This window comes from Halichoerus grypus, chromosome 2, assembly GCF_964656455.1.
Source record: "Halichoerus grypus chromosome 2, mHalGry1.hap1.1, whole genome shotgun sequence".
Taxonomy (NCBI): domain Eukaryota; kingdom Metazoa; phylum Chordata; class Mammalia; order Carnivora; family Phocidae; genus Halichoerus; species Halichoerus grypus.
The window spans coordinates 45,327,516-45,343,862 of NC_135713.1; the positions used below are offsets into that span (position 1 = coordinate 45,327,516).

The 16,347-nt window shown below is 48.6% G+C and overlaps 2 long non-coding RNA genes across 3 annotated transcripts in view; one reads left to right on the top strand and one right to left on the bottom strand.

The window, feature by feature from the left end:
• Positions 1-1,168: 1,168 nt before the first annotated feature.
• Positions 1,169-2,045, bottom strand: LOC118549691 (uncharacterized). Its single transcript, XR_004924186.2, has 2 exons — positions 1,524-2,045; positions 1,169-1,388 (listed from the first exon to the last, which is right to left on the bottom strand). It is a non-coding gene; the product is annotated as an uncharacterized LOC118549691 (long non-coding RNA).
• A 2,044-nt stretch (positions 2,046-4,089) lies between these two features.
• Positions 4,090-16,347, top strand: part of LOC118549690 (uncharacterized) — a 31,736-nt gene continuing 19,478 nt past the window's right edge. For both annotated transcript variants that reach the window (XR_013445597.1, XR_013445596.1), the window contains exons 1-2: positions 4,090-4,173; positions 8,291-8,359. This is a non-coding gene — a long non-coding RNA (uncharacterized LOC118549690). The remainder of the gene's footprint in view (positions 4,174-8,290; positions 8,360-16,347) is intronic.

The window sequence follows — 16,347 nt, forward strand, 5'->3', positions numbered from 1 at the left end:
ACTGAGCCACCCAGGCGCCCCTTAACTTTTTTTCTTAAGAGAGAGAGGAGAGTGCGAGCGGCAGAGGGAGAGGGAGAGAGAATCTTAAGCAGGCTCCACACCCAGCATGGAGCCCGATGTGGGGCTCCATCCAATGACCTTGAGATCATGACCTGAGCTGAAATCAAGAGTAGCCACCCAGACGCCCTGATCCCTTTTAAGCCAAATCCCTCCTCTGCCCAGGGACCTCCTCCCCCCCATCGCCTTCTCCCTGTCTCCCACATTTCTCCTGCCCACCCCAGCTGGAGAGGAGCCCCGCTTCCTATGGTGAAATCTGCTTTCAGCAGAGAAGATTGGGGTGATTAGGCTTTGCAGGGACAACACTTGGGTTCCGACTCCTCTTAGCTCCGTCACCCTGAGTAAGTCACTTAGCATCATCACATCTGAACTTCCTCTTCTCCGCTGTGAGACTAATAATAGCGCTTTCCTTACAGAGCTGTTGAAGGGATCAAATGAGAAAAAAAAATTGTTCAGGGCTGAGCACAGGGCCTGGCAATTAACAAGTGTTCATGAGCCTTTCCTTGTTCCTAAAGAATAATGGGTTAATAGTGGTAGCTGCTCGTCATTAGGGGCCCCTACAGGCCTTGCATCCTTTACACGCACTATCTCATTTAGTCCTGCCAGACCGTGCCTCTCAGTATCCCCACTTTAGCAATGAGGAAGCTGAGGCACTGAGAGAAGGGCTTTGCCCAAGATCACACAGACTCAGGTGATAAGGTGCCAGAACCCCCCACCTTTAACTGCTTTGCTCTGCAGCCTCCCAAGAGGAAAGGGAACAAGGCCCTGCAAACACAGGCACACCGTACGGGCTGCGGGAGAATAGAAGGAGCAGAAGGAGAGCCGGTGCGGCGAAGGAACACGCGTCAGGAGAAGGAGCTTCCGGAGCGGCGGAGACAGGGGTGGTGTGGAGGTCCTCTGCGGCTGTTGTAGCAGGAGCCTGAGGCCTCCTGCTTGTGTGGCACAGCTGCACAAGCTCTCTCCTCCACCTGCCACCCAGGCCCTGCCCAGCAGCGCGGACACCCTGCCCAGGCCTGGACATGCCGAGAGCCCTGCTCATGGCTCCACCTTGCCCCTCCTGAGCACCTGCTCTGGCTACGAGGCAGCTCTGCACATTAAAATCAGGCCCTGATGGTGGGGAAAGTCAGGCTGTTTTATTTGCAAAAACAAAATAGCATAATTATGATAGCGTCAAATGGGACCAGCTTTGGCTCAGCACTATAGCATTGTATTCTCACTGAAGCAGGAAAGCAAACTCGCAGAACCAGCAGCGTCCACAGCTCTGGGCCAGAGAGAGTTGGCTGGCTTGGGGCCCTCTTTCTCCATGTTCTGACCCCAGGGATCCCCTGTGACTTGAATGATAAGAATAAGAGCTGTCGATGTATCAGGTGCCAAGCTTTCTGTGGCTGGGGTTAAGGGGGGTTGAGTTGCTGAGCAAGGTGGCCCAGCTGGTCAACCTTCTGTTTGTGGCAGAAGCAAGGGGCTACCTGAATGAAAGTGAGGATCCCTGTGGAAGAAGAGGGGACAGCTGAAGCCACTGGACCAGGTGGAGATGGTATATATGGTGCAGCCGCTCAAGAAACATTTCCCCAGGGAGGCAGGATAGTCTAGCGCAGTGGTTCTCAATCAGGGGAGGATTCTGTCCCCAGGGGACATTTGGACCTGTCTAGAGACATTTTGGTTGTCACAATTGGGGAGGGAAGTGTGACTGGCATCCAGTATAGAGACCAAGGATGCTGCCAAACATCCTACAGTGCCCAGGGCAGCCCCACATCACTGAATTATCTGGCCTCCAATGTTAAGAGTGCTGAGGTGGCAAGCCCCTGCTCTGGCGGTTGAGAAGGCATGCAGACTCCGGAGTCCGAGGCACCCTTCCTAGCAGTGAAAACAGGAACAGGCACTTGACCAGCACGGGCAAGATGAACCGTGACGAGGCCACGAGAGAAACAGACCGAGCACCTGAGAAGGCCCAGGAAGCCAGAGGAGGCGACAGAGACTGGTGCTGGCGTTCAAGGTCTTGCTTTAGCTTACCTTGCTCGCCCAGCCTCCCACTGCTCCGGATGGTCCCTGGGCCAGCACAACCAGGGCTTTTTACCCCTTCCACGGACCACCCCCCCCCCCCACCACCAAGGGCCTCTTCCTCCAAGAAGCATCTCCACCAGCCCAACCCTTAAGAATCACATGGCCCTAAAAAAACAAGGAAATCCTATCATTTGCCACAATATGGATGGATCTTGTAGGCCTTACGCTAAGTGGAGTAAGAGAAACAGAAGTACTGTAGAATCTCACTTAAATGTGGAATCTAAAAACAAAAACAAACAAAAAACAAGTGATAGAAAAAGAGATCAGACTTGTGGTATCCAGAGGGAGAGCGGAAGGGAAAATGGAGGAAGGTGGTCAGAAAACACAAACTTCCAGTGAGAAATAAGTACTGGAGATGTCGGGCGCAGCATGATGACTACGGCTAACACTCCTGTAGGATACGTCGGAAAGTTGTTAAGAGTAAATCCTAAGAGTTCTCATCACAAGGAGAATTTTTTCCCCTTTTTTCTTCTTTCTCTTTGTTGTATCTTGTATCTATATAAGAAGATAGATGTTGGCTGAACCTATTGTGGTAATTATTTCACAATAGACGTAAATCATGCTGTACACCTGAAACAGACAATGATGTATGTTATTTTTCAATAAAACTAGAAAGAAGCACATGTCCTTATCTCAGACTGAATCAGCAGAATGACTACAGAGATACATCAAGACACATACACAGTTGTATCCATTCAGACTCTGAAAAACACATATATTCTCACTTATACATACAGACACACACATGCAACCTTAAGACACACTCCAGCCCTGGTCACCGGCTCACAAATGTATTCTCCTACACACACACACACACACACACACACACGCATAACACAATCTCACCAAGAGACACGCAGTCCCCCATACACACACACATATACAACATTGGCACATAAAAGCAATACATACCCAAGGACATGTAGTCACATACACAAACCTACAAATTCACGTACGTATGCATACTTACATACAAACTCAGGCATGCTCGTAGATCTCATACGTACACACACATGTTTAACATTGAGGCACATAAACACCTGTGCATATCCACAGAGACACATTATAGGCACACAAATTCATACACAGCTATCAATATGCTTACATGTATAAGCATACATAGACATATCATTCAAGACACATACACACACACACACACTCCTACACATCCTCCCAAACATATATGAACACACGTACAAAAAGACATTTAAAAAAAAAACTGTGCCCTCATATACACACATATATGCTCCCATTGCACATTTCATTCATTCATAGATTCATTTATATTATCAAAAAGTTGCTAAGGAAACTTCCTTGGGGCACCTTCCAAATTCAACCTTGTGTTACAGCTATTTGTGTAAGCCCAGCAAAGTGCGCCAGCAGATCATTTCTCCCCTCAAACTTGCACTTGTAGGATAGGAGGTGCGGGCTATCTCTAGCCCGCCCGCAAGCCACCCCCGCCCCCCGACGCAGGGTTCAGGCTCCTTCGTCTCGGTCTCTGCCCAGGACCCAAGCCCCCCACCGGGAGGTGCTCACTAAAAGTCCACGGCTAAAGGTGCATTCCCTCCCGCTATTCCAACAAGGGAAGGGTGGGCCTGTCGGTGTAGCTAGGAAGCGCGCGTCCACACGCTCATCCGGGAGTGGGGATCAGCTGCGGGGAGCATACGACCCTCCCTTCTCCGCTTCAGCCGCGCCGCTCCGCTCCGCTCTTCTCCACCCGGCTTCCCGCACCCAGCCAGCCCGACCTCGGGAGCTCCCCAGGGGCAGGGGGCGGGGCTTCGGCCTCCCCCGAACCCCTCCCCTCCTTCCTCCTCCCTCCCCGAGCCCCTCCCCTCTCAGGCCCCTCCTCTCCGCCCTCCCTCCTCCCTCCTCTCTAGCCCTCCCTCTCCTTCTCTCTCCTCCCTCCGCGGCCACTTCTCGGCCCCCTCCCTTTCCCGTCTTTCCTCCTTCCTCCTCCCTCCCCTCCCCTCCCCGCCCTCGCCCCTCCCCCCGCCGCGCCCGGGACGCCAGAGGCTGAGTCACCGCTGCGGCGCTGCGGGCTCGGCGGGCGAGCAGGTAGGGAGGGTGCGAAGAAAGCGACGTGCGCCCGTCGCCGCCACCACGGACGGGGCTGCGTGCCTGCGCACGGCCCTCTGCGGGAGAGGCCTGGGAGGGGGCACCGGTGGGCGCCGGGGCCGCGGCGGGGAGGGGCGGGCGGCCCCGGCGGGCGCAGATTCCGCCGCCCTTGCAGCAGCCGCTTTGCGGCATTCTGAAAGAGCGGCACGTAGGATGGAGTCATAAACTTACACCATTAGGATGGCATCCAGGCCAGGCAGCTGGCGGCCCACGGGCAGATCTCCCCTGCACCTGGTCTGTGTTTGACCCACGGAGTGTTGTTTAAATTTAAGCAGATACCGGTATTTAAACACCATATGAATATTCCGTAGGGGGAACATCAGATTCCCAACCCTTGAAAAATTAGAATAACATGGCCACACCGGACCCATATTTCCCAGGACAACAATAGCCTAATGCTGAGTGCGGCCGCCTTTTTTAGGGCAGTACATCTTTCTCTTTCGCCACAGTCCCCACGACATCTTCCTTTTTCACCTAGGCCACTGAACTTCGTTGAGGCTACCTGCCAAGCCCTTGATCTAGTGATTACTAGTCCTGTCCATCGTACCCATTTCTCAGATGTCAGTGGGGAAGTGGAGATGGGAGTTTCCCAGAGTCACAGAACATGTGGCCTTAACGCTGAAAGAGAAGCCAGCCTTTTCTCACCCACTCATTTTTTCCAGCAAACCATCTTGCCTCCTTTGGTATGTGGACTAGGAAAGGGAATTGTCTTGCGAAAGGTGGGTCCCAGAACATGATCTGGGGGTCAGAGTGCGCCCCAAATGGGAGATGATTTGGAGCAGTAATTAACCAGGAGAAGGGTCAGATAGCTTTACATTTATTCCTGGATGAGAGCAGATCATACTAAGAAATTGAGCAGAAGCAGAGCAGCGCCTCCCTGGAGTTGATCGTACATTCTGGGTCTTTCTCTTGGGGTCACAACAGAAGGCAAAACTGGGGCAGGTGGATGGATGGAGGAGCTAACAATTCTGGCAAATTTGGTTAGAATAAACTGTTTTCAAGTCCCTGGAGACTTGGCCCGTGAGACACGAGTCTGTTGTGTAAGGGGTTGCAAAAGCAGTTATTGCTTGGATTATTCTCTGGTGCTTCTCAGCCTGTGATGTGTACATGATGAGTCTGGTAAAATGCAGATTCGAAGTCAGTAGGACTGGGATGGAACTTGAAAGCCTTTATTTCTGACAAGTTTCCAGGTGATACCAATACCGCAGGCCCCCAGACCCCACTCTGAGTGGCAAGGCTCTGGACTCCTTGTGCCTTCTAGTTCATTCCTAAGGGTCATTGTTACATGGCAACCAAAAGGAGGGGCTCAGAATCCCACAGACCTGGGTGTGAGTCCCTGCCTGCCCCTGAGTAGCCAGGTAACATTGGGCAGGCCGCTCATCTTCTGTGTGCCTCAATTTTCTCATCTGTTCAGTTGGAATCAAAGGATACTTACTCCCTTAGGAGGATGGGAAAGGAAGAATGAACTAGATGTGTGGCCCCAGCACAGTGTGTGGCTTGTGGTGGGTGCTCTGTAAAGGTAGTTTCTGTTACCGTGTGCTCTGTGGGCCTGCCCATAAGCAGTGACACCCATCAGCAACCTGGTTAGGGAGGGGGATATAGAAGACATTTCAGGATAAGAATCAAACCCCCTAATATGGCCTTCCAGGCCTTGCATGGCATGGTCACTACCCGGTCCACCCCTTGCTGCTCTTCCCCATTTTGTCCACGCTTCAGCCGCGCTAGCCACTTACGGGTCCTTCAGCCATGGTACTTTCTCTCCTCAGAGGCCTCGTACATGCTGTTGTTCTTCATATTTCTATCTGCCTGGCCTCTTATCCTTCAGTCTCTAGCTCCTATATCACTTTCTCAGAGATGCCCACCTTGATCCCCAGAATCTCTCAAGTAAGGATTTAGGGAGTATATTCTGGTAGAAAGGGAAAGCGGGGACATCTCTTGAGGCTGCGTATATATAGGGAGGTCACCATTCTTACTTAGATCCTACATTTAGAGCAGCTTTTGAGAGGGAGATTGTGGGGGGTGGTCAGAGAAACTAAACACTGCCCCTGCCTTTCTGCAAAATAGAAAAGGGCACAGCTTGGGCAAGCAAGCAGGAACTGGGCTTCAGCTCTCATCTGCCTTCTCAGCTGGTTACCTTTGTGCAGTATACAGACTGTGCAACCTTATGTGGCAGCCCGGAGGGCTAATGCTTCCCCCAAGCTGCCTCGTGACCTGCTTAATCCTCCTGCCTGGATTAAGCTCCTTTTATAAACTTTCTTAACTCTGTAAAACTCATCACAATTGGAATTAGATATCTTGGGAATGATTTATTTAAGCTCTGTCCCCTGCAGTAGACTCTCTATTCCATCAAGGCAAAGTCTATCCATCTTGTTCTAGGCCGCATTCTTAGCTTGATGCCTGCAACAAAGCAGGTGCTTCTTAAATACTTGTTGAATATTCCAGGAGCTCACTGTCTACCAGGGGAGATCGGACTCATTGAAATTAGCTGTGGCATGAGATGGGCAGGCATGGAGCCTGGTGCAGCCCCAAGGAGGGAGAGGTCACTTCCAGCCAAGGTCATCCAGGGATGCTCCCGGAAGAGGTGGTGTTCAGCTGGGTCTGACAGAATAGGTGGAGTTCACCAGACCCACATGAGTGGGAGGGTGTTCTTGGCAGTGGAAAGAGCAAAAGCAAAGGTACAGAGGGAGAAAAGTTCAATGTGTTCCCATGAGAAGTCACAAATTACAATCAGCCGACTGGCCAAATGTGTTTTGCGAATTAGCTGCCAATATTAAAAAAAAAAAATCAGGAGATTTCACATAAAGATCCAGATTTCCGGATTTTCTTTAAAAGAAATTGGAAGATACCACCAAGGAATAATTGCCTGGCCCTGAGAAGTGGCAGGCCCTTTAGAACGTCTGTGCTTGCTCAGACTACTTTTCCCAGCTGTGTTCGTACACCCGGCTCTCCTTGCTCCTTGCTGTTCCTTCCCGGCCTGCCGTGCAGCTGGCTAGCAGACCATTTGATGGACCCATGGGAGATGCGAGAGAAGTTGGTTCAGATGGTACAGGCACTTAAATGCCAGACTAAGGAAGTTGGCAGATACCCACCCTGAAGGAAATGAGGAGCCACTGAAGGATTGTGAGCTGCAAACCTTTACTGTAAATCATGGTAAAGCTGTGGGGGACTCCCAAGAAGGTCCTCGAGGCCTGTAAAGAACATGCAGAAGAGGCATAATAACCCAGAGTGAGGGAGCACCAGTGCCCCAGTGGGTTTTTTTAGACTGGTAAATAACAGGCCTCCTCAGCTCACTAAGTAGTAAGCTGGTAACTGCAGGGATTTGGGGGTCTTCTCCAGTTCCCCAGGGCACAGCCCACAGCTGCCCTGGCCAAGCCTGACTTCAGAAGCAGGAACTCTGGGCCAAGGAAGCTGGGGAAGTTCTGGAAGCCGAAGGAGTGGGGAGCTCTGCGTGGGGCTTTCAAAGAAAATAAAACATGGACTTACCCAGGGCTAGGGGACAGGGTGCTCCCTAAAGGCAGAATTTTCATCTTAAAGGTTTCTGATTACTCACACACAGGTGACCTCTAACTTGCTTCGGCTTAGCCTTGAATATTTTCAAACACATCATTTTTCTTTAAAAATCAATGTCATTGTCTTCTGTTTATAAAAATAGTATACTTGTTAGAAAAAGAGAAATAGAGAAAAATAGAGAGGAAGACAATAGTTATCAGTAACCCTACCACCCAGAGGTAACACGTTGGTGGATTTCCTTACCTTTATTTATTTTTGTTTTCAGTGTATTTATACTCTTTAAAAATGAAGTAAGGGTCATATTTCATATACAATTGACTGCCCTTTTCTGATGAACATTATACCATGAATGTGTTACCATGAGAATATATTAATGCATCTTTCTGCAAAATCCTTAAACAAGAAATTCACAATAGGGAAGTAAACGTTATATGTTGGCATCACTTTTCCAGGTTATTAAATATGCTTTGAAAAAACACTTCGTATGTTTGTTTCCTTCCATTCTCAAAGTAGTCAGGAATCTGCATTTTTTCATCTTTCAAAACAGATAAAAGAGGGATTATTACCCCCATTTGACAGAGGATACTGAATCACAGAGATGAAGTGATTTACCCAAGTGAGTAGCTGCGGGGGGGGGGGGGGCGGGGGGGAGCGGTGGGGGTGGCGGTGTGCCTGAACTGCAAGCCCCAGGCCTTCTGAGTCTAAGTTAGCGCTGTGGGGGGGGGGGGGGACACAGGATGCCCTTCCCCACCCCAATCTTAGTTAGTTTAGATCACATCAGCTGTGCTTTAAATACTGGAAATCAAGGAAGGCTTTAAACTGAGTGCAGTTAATCTGGGTGCACTTTGTGGAGGAGGCAGGTTTTATTCCAGATCTGGAAGGTTTGTCCAATTCATAGGTAAATTAGTGGCAGACACCCAAGCCTCCTGACTCCCAGGTTAATAACCAGCCTTTATCATGTGGCAAGTGCCTTACTAGGTCCTTAAATACTACTTATGTTATTTAATCCTCATCTCGAACCCTATGAAGCACTGTTATTTTCACCAATTTAAAAATGAAAAAACAGGGGCGCCTGGGTGGCTCAGTTGTTAAGCGTCTGCCTTAGGCTCAGGTCATGATCCCAGGGTCCTGGGATCGAGCCCTGCATCGGGCTCCCTGCTCAGCGGGGAGCCTGCTTCTCCCTCTCCTACTCCCCCTGCTTCTGTTCCTGCTCTCCCTATTTCTCTTTCTGTCAAATAAATAAATAAAATCTTAAAAAAATAAATAAATAAAAATGAAAAAACAGAAGCACAGAGAGGGGACGTGACCAGCTCAAGGCTGCACAGCTGGTGAGTGAGGGCAGAGATTTGAACCAGGCAGCTTGGCCCGAAAGCAGTTCCTGTCACTCCATCTATGCACCTTCCCCGCCTAGGCTGAAGGATGGACTGCCAGGGCCCAGGAAGTGGGGACTCTCCACCCCAGACTGGGGTGGGGGGTGGGGATAGGGGATAACCCAATGGCTGAGAGGCTGTGAGACAAGAACCAACCGGGGAGGATACCCTATCCCTCAGAGAGGATTCCCAAAGTGGGAAAATATAGATTAAAAAACGAAGTATTCCCCAGAGTATTGGGCAACCCGGTGGCTAGTCCAAAGCGGTTGTGTCTTGGTCCCTCTTTGATTTTGAAATAGACTCCATCCTGAAAGAGTAGCAGACTTGGAATTAAGAGACACGACACAACTAGTCCTGTCTCTGCCGAGATCTGACTGTGTGATCTTGGGCCAGTCGCTTCCCCTCTCTGGTTCTTGGAGGTTAAGGCTGGTCCTTCCGGCCGGTCTTGCTGCTCACGTCTCACTGGGATGTGGCCCACAGGTTGCTGGGTCTCTGGGATGATGTGGTGGATCCCCAAGCGGCCTGCAGGGCTCTGGGAGCCCAGAGTGTGGGGCCAACCCGGTGTCTGCCCTGCTCCCAGCCCAACCCGCCCCTAAATCCTTCCCCCCCCACCCCCATGCCTGGGAGAGTAAGGGTCAGCTCACAAGCCTGGGAGGCACTTGAATTCCTCCCTCCATCTCTGCTTGCCAGGTCCTGCTGGCCTGAAGGAATGCCTGGCTTGCCCCCTAAGAGCTCACCCCAGCAGCTGTCCACTCATCCTTCACAGGCCTGAGTTCCCTGGTGCACGTTCCCAGGCAGCCCTGCCGCCCAGACCAGGAAACCTTCACTTGCTCCCCACTGCCGCTGGAGTAACGTCCAAACTCAGAATGACTGAGAAGGCCTGTCTCCACCTGCCCCCAACCTGCCTCCCCAACTCCTTTGCCCTGTCACCTTAACATAGAGCTTGGTGATTCTTAAACGCAGAGGCTCAGCAGTCAGGCAACCAGATTCAAATCCCAAGTCTGCCTGTTTCTAGCTATGTAACCTTTGACAAGTTACCACATATCACTCAACCTTGACTCCACACCCTTAAAATGGGGGTGGTAGCACCCATTCCATAGGACTGTGTGAAGAATTAAATGAGTCACTTAGCATAGTTCCTGGAACACAGTAAACTCGCCCTAAGTGCTTGGTGTCATTATAACAATTCTCAACCACATTCGGCTACCACCTCCGACTTCCTAAAGCTGGTCATGGTCTTTCCCAACACTGTGTCTCCATCTATGCCTGGAAAACCCTTCCTCTTCCTTCTTCTCCACCCAATAGGCTCCTACACACTCTTTAAAGCCCTATCCAAATGTCACTGTGAAGACTTTACCATCCTTCCCAGTTCCTTTCTCCTCTGTCTGTTACCACCTTAACCCAGGGACCACACAGCATCGCCAATGATGGGACAACCAGCTTTCTGTACCTTCTAATAGGATGCAGTAGACTCCACAGCTCCACCTGTTTTGGCTTTTGCCAAAAATGTTGAGCCTAAATCTAATCAGGTCTTTAAAGCTAGCTTCAGTTTACAGGAATTTCAGGGGTAGAGGAACACACGGAATAACACCCAGGAAGGCAACCAGACAAATCCAGAAGGTGGGACAGTTTATAAGACAACAGGCATGATCTCTTAAAAGTCAATGTCCTGAAAACAAAACAAAAGCAAAAGCAATGGGAGAGGAGTTTCTAGATTTAAAGAGATCGAAGAGTCTTAACAACTAAATATAAGATATGATTCTTGATTGTATCTTGGTTCATTTTTTTTTTTTAAGCTATTGAGACCATGTTTTTGGACACTGGGGGAAATCTGACTATGAACTGGGTATCAGATGATGTAGGAAATGATTGTTAATTTTGTGAGTTGAGGTAAGTGTATTGTGGTTATGGAGGAGAACTCTTATTTTTGGGGGGCGGGAAATGCATGCTGAAGTGTTTAGGGCTCAAGTGCTGGAATATCTGTAATTAACTTTCAAATGTTTTAGCCACAAATTTAACATATAGTGAGATGAAGTAAATATGGTAAAATGTTTACAATTGTTGAATCTGTGTGATCGATATGTAGGTATTCAGTTTACAGTCCTTTCTACTTTTCTGTATGCTTCAACATTTTCATAATAAAAAGATTCTTCATTGAGATATAATTGACAGATAACATTATATTGGTTTCAGGTGTACAACCAATAATTTGATCTATGCATATATTGCAAAATGATCACCACAATAAGTCTAATTACCATCCATCACCAACACAGTTACAATTTTTTTTCTTGTGATGAGAACTTTTAACTTTCTTAGCAACTTTCAAACATACAGTACTGTAACTACAGTCACCATGCAGTACGGTATATCCCCAGGACTTATTTTATTTTATAAAAACGTTTTTTAAATGCTTTTCTTGGGCTCCCACAGCAAGTTTTTGGGCCTTCATTAAAACATGAATCACAATATATGGAGGTGATGTATACCAGTGGGTCTTGCCATTGAGATTACAGATTATGAACTCCCCAGGGGTAGGAACCAGATCAACTGTATCTCTCTCATGGTGCCAGATTTATAATAAATACTCATTAAACATTTGTCGAATGAATGAAGACTGTGCTATTGCTGTAGTGCATGATTCATCAGTAAACTTATGCTTAGGAATTTCCAGAATGAAAAATGATCATGGCAAACTTTCATCTAAGCCCCTAATTTTGTCGTGGATTTTTTGCATTAATTTTGGTTTTTAGAATATTGCATTCGAGTATTATTTTTCTAGCTTACTAAGTGTTGGGGGCCTCCCTTATTTTAGTGCTGGAGACACCCTGATATGGGCCCGATAAAACAAGGTTTTTGGCACATGGCTGACTGATGCCCCATTGCCCTCTGGGAATCCTTCCAGATCCTATCACTTTATTTGTCTGACAGAATTGACGTTTGTTTGGCCTCACTGTAACATTGCTCTTGTCATCTGACCTGAAGAGAGGTTTGCAATCTGCAGTGCGTATTTATTTTGCTGCCCCAGCAACATTCTCCCTTCTCTGGCAACATCAACTCTGTGCGGCTTGAGGACCCTCCCCTCCCTGTCTGCAGAGCGGGACTCCAGCAGGTAGCCCAGAGGTGGGCATGTGACTCCGTTCCGCCAATCAGAGCCTTGCAAACCCTGGCCACAGTGATTGCTTTGGAGAGGTCATGTGACTCAATTACAGCCAATGAGACTCAGTTCTGGGGGTTTGACCTGAACTCTGGGGAAGGGGCCTTTTCTCTTTTCTGTGGGAGCATGAGGTAGCGTGGAAGCCGCCATGGGGACTTGAGCCTCTCTGAGACTGGCGCTCACACAGAAGACAGTATAGGGTGATGGAGTCAGGGAGGAGACATCCTGATAGTGTTTGAGCTCCTGGATCCGGTTGTGCACAAAGCAAGTCTGCTGTCTGAACTTAAGGGATGTGTGGGCCAACTTTAGCCTAAGTCAGTTTGAATTGTGTTTCTGCCACTTAGATGGTTCACTTCCTCTTGCCTTGGTTTGGCCAGGCTGGCCCCAGGAGATGCCTTGGGGGGGCCGGGCACCTAGCACTGGACTTCCGCCCTGAAGGTCTCCATCCAAGGTGTCTTTCGTCCCTGGGCAGGCTTGGAGGGCAGAGGATTGATAGAAACCACAGTAACTCGACAGAGCATTCCTGAGCACTGGTGCATTGTCAGGTCCGGTAGTAAATATGTACACATCAATTTACTCCTTGTGTCCTGTAACAGTTCTATAAAGTCCATTCCATGAACTCCAGGCTGAAATCATCCATCTACTCCCAGACCAACTGTCCCAAATCAACAACTAGAGGCAATGAGAAGGCCCTAGTTAACCAGCAGACAAGCCTGCTTCCCACTCCATTTAGTCTTTTGTCAATGGGTAGACTTTCTAGGAGGCAGACTCTTAGGTATTAACAAACCCCTCCCCCCACCCTTTCCCATAACACTGTCTGCATCTTGAAGTGAAGGGCCTAAGGGCAGCTTCCTTTGGCCTGGTAGTGTCCTCAGGATCTAGAGCAGTGTAGGCTTTCAAGATTGGCAGGTGGGCTGACCCACTGGCCATCTTTGCCATCTGTGCTCATCTGTTCATTCAACAAACATTTATTGAGTGCCAGGTACCCGCCAGATCCCATTCTAAGCACCGGGGATGCAATCATGAACAACACCGGGGGCAGTCTCTCCCCCCAGGTTGCTGACAGTCTTGTCAGAGAGGCACACATTAAACAAATAATTTCACATGCAGTTATTTAATTACAAGCATGGCAAGCACTGAGCGGGAGCAGTTCAGGCTGTTAGGATTGTCATGATGGAGCGTTCATTGTGGCGCTGTGTTTGGTGCTGAGTGCTGGGCAGAATGGGGAACCAGGCATGGCCCCCATCACTGTGTACAACACACACAGCATCGGACAGGCTGTGTGTCTCCAGCCTGCAGCCGGTGAGCAGCTGCAAGGTGACAGCTTTGACATCTGCTTGAAAGAACAATTTCACTCCTGCTTCCACAGAACCGAGTGTATTTAACCGGTTCCATTCACCTCCCATTGGTCTTACTGTATCTTTCTCTGACCCTCAGTGGTTTTTACTCTCTAAGGTCGGAGAAATTGGGACCATGGTCACTGAGCCAACTGAGAATGTTTTGTTGGGCTCTGTAAAAATAGGTCTTGGGTGAGAAATACACATGGTTTCATGGAGAGGAGAAGGCATCGGGAAAGGGAAGGAGCTGGGTTTTTTAACTCCCTGTGCCCTGTGGCTCCAGCAAGCTGGGGACAGGAGCTCAGCTGAGAGGGCAGGCTTTTTGTGATATTTCTGGCTGCCTGGCCCCAAGGGTGCAGACCAGAGTGTGGTGCCCAGCTCACCACAGGGAACTTTCTGGATGGCTTGATTATTCAGAGCATGTGATGCTTTGGCTCCAGCAGCCTGAGGCAGTCAGGGATTCTGCAGAGCTGGGAATGCGGTTCTCACCAGCAGAGGTGAGCGTGTGTGTGTGTGTGTGTGTGTGTGTGTGTGTGTGTTCAGACCTAGCAGGTCTGGCCTGGTCATTTTTAGAGCCAGCTTCCCAGCAGGATAAAATAGTCAGAATCACTTGGCCGCCTGGCCCTGATCCAGGCCTGAAATGTGACAGCATGGGGAGAAATGGAAAGGAGGGAGTGGCCTCTGACTATATCCCCCACTGGACTGAAGCACTCTGAGGGCAGGAAATGCAGTTGATTCTTTTTTGTGTCTCCTGAGCCTGACACCCTGGGATAGATGTCTTTCAACAGCAGCAGCATTGCTCCCATATATTGAGGGCTTACTATATGCTAGGCATTAGTTCATCTAATCCTGACAACAACCCCATGACGTAGGTTCTTTTTTTTTTTTTTAAGATTTTATTTACTTATTTGAGAGAGAGAGAGAGAGGGCGAGCACGGGGAGAAGCAAAGGGGGTAGGTGAGGGAGGGGTAAGAATCTCAAGTAGACTCTGCCCTGAGTGCAGAGCCCGACGTGGGACTCGATCTCATGACCCTGAGATCATGACCTGAGCCAAAACCAAGGGTCGGACACAAACGACTGAGACACCAGGCGCCCCCATAACGTAGGTTCTACTAGTATCCTCATTTTACAAGGAGCTGGGGCTCAGGGGGGTGGCGCAAGAGCCACACAGATTTTACCATTTGAGAGCAACATAGAATGTAGCATTTTGTCCTTTTGCCAATGCCTTTCCTTCTATCGATAATAATAAAAGTAAATAACCTACCCACTGAGGTCTGACTCCTTTACAGTCCCAGAGTCAAGTGCTTTATGTATATCATTTCATTTAATCTTCATATCAACCTATGAAGTAAGTATTACTATACTTCTGGGAAAAGAGAATAACTTGGCCAAGGTCACAGCTAGTAAGTTACAGAGCCAGGACTCAGCTTAAGAATGTATGACTCCAAGATCTGATTCTGCTGAGCATCAGAGACCTCTTTCAATTTCTGGTTCCTCCACAAACCAACTGTGTGCCTTGGCAAGTCATTTAACTTCTCTGGGCCTCTTTCTCTGCATCTGTAAAATGGGTAGGTTGGGCTCAATGATATGTCAGGGTCAACCCCTCTCTAGCTCTGATATCTAGACTTTAAAGCCCTTGAGGGACATCACCTCTGTATTCCTAGCACTCAGAAAAGGGCCTGGCTGGGAGTGGGTACCAAGTTGACATATGTTGAGCCAAGTCTATCCTAATGGGGACCTGGCTTCTCTGTCTGCATGAACTTGCCATTTCTCTACATTTCTTAGCCTCCCCTTACCTCTTGTGGTCCAAAGATGCCAGAAATTATCCATTTTGGTTGTTTTCCATTTTTCCTATTTTAAAAATGCTTCTATATGTCTCTTAATGGACTAAAGTTTCTCTTGAGTATAGATCTGGATGGGGAATTTTTGGATCATGGGGTATACACAAACAAATCACTCTCAAAAATTGTAGGAATTTACATTCCCACCAACTGTGAGAGCTACCTTTTCCCTGTATTCTTTGCAAACTTCGAGTTTGGCAGATTTAAAAAATTTTGTCAGTTGGTTGAGTGTGAAATGTTATAAATGTATTTTAACTTTTCATAGCAGAATTTTTCAAGTATTTACAAAATAACAGAGAAATAGGGTAATGAATTTCTATCTACCTGTTACCCACCGTCCAACCCCTTTCCAATTTTGTTTCCTTTAGATTTCACCACCCAGGGGTGCCTGGGTGGCTCAGTCATTAAGTGTCTGCCTTCGGCTCAGGTCATGATCCACGGGTCCTGGGATCGAGCCCCACATCGGGCTCCCTGCTGAGCTGTAGGCCTGCTTCTCCCTCTTCCACTCCCCCTGCTTGTGTTCCTGCTTTCGCTATCTCTCTCTGTCAAATAAATAAATAAAATCTTAAAAAAAAAATTTCACCACCCATTCTTTTTAACCAAATCCGAGTAATCATTCCATTTCATCTCTAAATGTTTCAGCAAATATCTCTAAAAGATAAGGACTCCCCCTTTAATTTTTTTATTTTTTTAATTTCTTTTTTAAAGATTTTATTTTATTTATCTGACAGAAAGAGACACAGTGAGAGAGGGAACACAAGCAGGAGGAGTGGGAGAGGGAGAAGCAGGCTTCCCACTCAGCAGGGAGCCCAACGCGGGGCTCAATCCCAGGACCCCGGGATCATGACCCGAGCGGAAGGCAGATGCTTAATGACTGAGCCGCCCACACGCCCCGGGAC